Source organism: Amblyomma maculatum, chromosome 3 (assembly GCF_055883805.1).
Source record: "Amblyomma maculatum isolate TAMU_Amacu chromosome 3, ASM5588380v1, whole genome shotgun sequence".
NCBI lineage: Eukaryota > Metazoa > Arthropoda > Arachnida > Ixodida > Ixodidae > Amblyomma > Amblyomma maculatum.
In genome coordinates, this window is record NC_139346.1 from 73,944,993 (window position 1) to 73,949,696 (window position 4,704).

The 4,704-nt window shown below is 46.6% G+C and overlaps 1 pseudogene; it reads right to left on the minus strand.

Moving 5' to 3' along the window:
• Positions 1-3,231: 3,231 nt before the first annotated feature.
• Positions 3,232-3,955, minus strand: LOC146194979 (DNA replication complex GINS protein SLD5 pseudogene; annotated as a pseudogene).
• Between the last annotated feature and the right edge of the window lie 749 nt (positions 3,956-4,704).

The window sequence follows — 4,704 nt, forward strand, 5'->3', positions numbered from 1 at the left end:
TCCTGACAGATCAATTATATCGAGCCATTTGCAAGTATGCGACACAGCTCCATTTCTCTGTGAGGGTCATATTGTCATCACTGTACAGTTATGCAGCTGAAAAATCCTTTGCAAAGTGTAACTGTTTTAAGCGTCATGACGGCCAAAAAGTGCGCAATTATTACCAGCAGATTAAGGTTTGTCGCTTCGGACACCTTGGTCCTAGCTATAGCTACCTTACCCCAGTTTCCTTATATTTTTGGCCCAACCTTGCAGTTGCGCCAAGAAATAATGTTTTTAGTGTGTGGAAAAGTCCAGTAGGAGCTATCGTAGTGACAAACGTTGCTCCTGCAAAATTCTAGTAAACTCTGCACTACATCACTAGTCATTTACGCAATTCAATGAAATGGGCGAAGATTAAATTCCTTGCGGAGAAATCGTCGCACACCATTTGCCTAAAAAAGCTATAAATGTAACCAATACTCACTTAGTGGGCCACCACACCAACGCATTTCTTGACCACAATGAAACATGGCACCAAATAATAACCACTGACATGCCATCGCCCACAACACGCTCCGGAATGACGACATTATTGCATTAAGTGCCGCTATCGGCAGACAACATGCGCAGCGACTGCACCAATTTACCCCCAACCGGGAACTCAGGAGCTGCTTTTTCTTAACGCCACCTGCTGTTTTGTGTGCCCTGATCAATTTACTGGAGATCAATGTTGTGACAAGTGACACTGGCCGGGCCCTTGATTCGCCAACAGTATATACCTAAATGTATTGACACAAAGCTTTGGGGGCGATCAGTCAACTTCACGCCGCATATGTGCATCTGCTGCGTGACGTAAATATTTCCCCCTTCAAAATCTTTGTTTTTTCTTTGCGCTTTTCTCTTGAGTATTCCTTCTTGTTGCGCCTACGCGTGCCGTATTTCTCCCTGCTGCCGCTGGATGAGCGGTTACATCCCGCCGCTTTAGCCAAGAATATTGACCATGCAGAAATATATAAGTCGTTGTTGTCTAGGATTTAGTGGAATTCATCTGAATGACCATGCAAGTGCCGTCACTCTCCATCAGACTCTAGTAGAGCCTCTGCCTAAGGCCTGTACATAGTGTGCAAAGTTAGCAGCCCGAAGATAACGCAGAGATACTGCAGACATATAGATGACAGGAAGAGCACTGGACTACTTGCTGAGTGTTTCATTGAATACGGGCATCCGACCGCCAACTTCGCACACACACTACTCATTAATTTCGCAGAAGAATAAAGAAAAAGAATACACTTCACGTCGGAAGCAGCAACTAAGGGGACTACAGTTTTAGCCAGTTGAATGACAAAAGAAACGACAAAATGTTTAATAAAATGAGAAAATGTCAATACGCAAGAGCAATACAAAACAAGTTGAACTTGTCCTAGCAAACTTGGGAAGAAAATATATTACATTTAAGAGCAAAAAACCCAACAAGAAGCGTCAAACAGGAACAGTAACAAGGATCATAAAATTCTGCAGAACTAAATGACGTTGTCGAGAAGCAGTAACATAATAAAGCGAGCCCTGACGAATATAGCCTCCAGACTAAAAGCACTGACTGGCACTCAGCTATTGCCTAATTCCAGAAAGGCTCATTCAATTTAAATATTAGAATAAATGACATGTTAGGGCGCAAGAACTCGATTCCGAAAATGAAGCAGGCTTAGTTCCCTTTCTTCTGAAGTTTCTCTTAATATCAGTTCTTTAACTCTGAATCATGTAATAAACGCTGCTACTTACAATAGCACTTCGTTTTATGGTCTCACCGCAACTCAATTTCTCGCATTTATTGCAATGGTCCTCAAGAAGGTCACATACATTCTTATGCATCCGCTGAATGCCTTACTTTATCCTTCTGTTTCTGCATTTACCACTTTTATTGATGTAAGCATTGAAACATTAAATCGCAATCACGGACTTGCACCATACAAGGCGTCATTCATATGAAGTGCTTTGCTAAATAAATATTACTGTGAAGGGTAGAGGATAGTTTTCAGATCAGTGCGGGGCCCAGAGTGGAGGGATGCGCAGTCGTAAGATTTGCTGCTGCACACGGTATATCAGGCGCCCCTATATAGATTTGGGGCAGACGTAGCTGTATAGCAAGCAAAACTGTTTATTTATACATCAGGGAATGGCGCCCGTTTTCGCTCTGCTTGGCGCGGTCCCCCCCCCCCCCCCCCCCCGGCGGTCCGCCGGGGGGGTCTCCCGGCGGTTCGCCTGGTTAGCTTGCTGGTTGGGGTGCTGTAGTCAGTGGCGCCAAAAAAAAACACCCCCCTTTCTTGAAAGGTTTGATCTCACAGGTCCAAGCGTTCTGGTGGCTTACAAACACGTCCCTTCCTTGTGGTGCTCCTGCAACGGTTGCAGGTGTCTTGCTGAACGTCTTGCTTATCTTCTGTCGGTTTTTACAACGTAGGACCTTGGTTCTGATGTTGGCTGTGTTACCACGCCGTGTGACGCAGCTCCAGCGAGGATGCGCACCGCGTTGCCTGGTGGTAAGCGCTCTCGGCTCCGTACCTTGTGCCGTGTGTCGTATGATCATTTTGCACGAGCTCTGTAGGCTTCATTATTTTGTCTGCATTCGCTGTCGTCCCACTTCGGGGCTAGCAGCTTCGAAGTGGTTGGTACTGTGGTGTTCAGATGACGACCCATTAAGAGTTCTCCTGGTGAAAACCCTCCCACTCTGGGTGTAGCCCTGTAGGAAAGGAGTGCTTCGTGTATGTTGGAAGACTTCCTTAAAAGCCGCTTTGCTGTCTGCACAGCCCTCTCAGCCATACCGTAGCTCTGCGGGTAGTAAGGGCTTGAGGTTGTGTGTGAGGCTCTCCAGTGATTCACTGGTTCTTTGAACTCTGTAGAAGTGAACTGACGCCCGTTGTCTGTGCGTATTGTCCTTGGAACAACGTACCGTGCAAACATTGGCTCCAAGACTAGGGCTATGTTTTTTGTAGCTGTCCTCGGCAGCTGTTCTAGCTCGAAAAATTGGAAGTAGTAGTCTCCTACTACAACATACTCTTTCCCCTCCAGCGTGAAGAGATCTATGCCGGCTGTGTCCCAAGCATGTGCTGGCAATTGGGTTAGAAGCAGGGGTTCTGTTTGTGGCTTTCTGCGCTCTCTGCAACTTGGACACTTTTCCACATAGTCTTCAATGTGCTTGCCTATGCCTGGCCACCATATGCATTCTCTTGCCCTCGCTTGGCACCTCGTTGTGACCAAGTTGCAACAGAAGGGCTGCTTGTCAGAATAAGACAACTGATCCGTCTTTAACAAGCGGGGCAATGACACGATACCGGATTATATGCTGAGATCCTTCATCAAGGTCAATGACTTCACCATCTCTGCTCTGTGATGTTTATTCATCTACCAAAACACCAAGTGTTTGCATTTTCGCCTTGAGTAAGACATACTCATCCAAGTTGGGGCCTACATCTACAGATGCCATATTGAAACCTTGTTGGTTGAAAGGCATAGGAACCAAGGCCACATCATGAAGGTAGTCCTCAATGCTCGCGACATACGCTCGCGCAAACCTTCTTTCTTCCAACGATAGCAGATCATCTGCGTCGATTTCGCCTCTTTCCTCTTGTTCCAGGACGAAAGCGCCATGCTTTTCAATCTTCCCAAGTCGCATCTTCAGGTAGCTAGTGAGAACGTACTGAATCCGCTCAAATTCCATCTTGTGTATTGTAGCTCGGAAGCCGTTATTGCCGATTCTTTGCAGATTTTCTTTCATGTACCTCAACTGGTCCAAAACGCATTCGACGATATAATTTTGATAAAGTAACAACTCGGGAGAAAAAGACTCGTTCAGCCATGCCTCTTCCAGTCTCTGCACGAGTTGATCTGCTGACGTGTACTCCTCTTCGCGACTTTCTACGTAGCCATATTTATTCGCTATACCTTCAACATCTGGCTCACTATCCATTGACAAACATTAGACCACTAAGGACAACGCTTCTTGAACACGGCACTGTTCGCGCGTCTACACGGAGTTTTTCCAGAACCTCTACTCTGATGTCTGGCGGGATGATTATTCTGTCGCCTTCGAATAGCAGACGATTTACGAGCGAAATCTCACTAGCCCCCTCGACGTACCATTTCAGGTCAGGTGACAGCCCATGCACAGTTGGCCATGATGTAGTGCAGAAGGTAGCCACCCTGGAAAGTGTTTCGTCTGACTGCATGCTTGCCCTGATTCTCTCCAGCATTTGGTTTGAAGCAGGGAGCTGTTAAAATGCTAATTCTTCAAACTCAAGCACTGCACTCTCGAGAGCTCTTCCTTTGTCTGCTGGTTTCCCAGATGGCTTCCGAGACCGAAGGTCAGCTGTATACAGCTTTTTGCCTGGAGTGTGAGACATGGTGTAGTCGTACTCCAAAAGGCGCATCCTGAAACGTTGAAGGCGAGGACTCAGCTCGTCAAGTCATTTAGTCGTCATCAGCGGCATTAACGGCTTGTGGTCCGTTGCAACGTGAAAGGTTGATCCCAGCAGGTATTTGGGGAAATGTTCGCAAGCTTATGTGATTGCCAGACTTCTGACACATCACATGGTGGGTCGGGCTGAAATATGGCCCTGACCTTTTCCGGGTCGGGCCGGCGCATACTCCTGTTAAGTTTACGACATGTCCTAAGAATGTTACTTCGGTTTGTCGAAAGGAGCCCTTTTAGATGTTGAGGGTAACACCTGC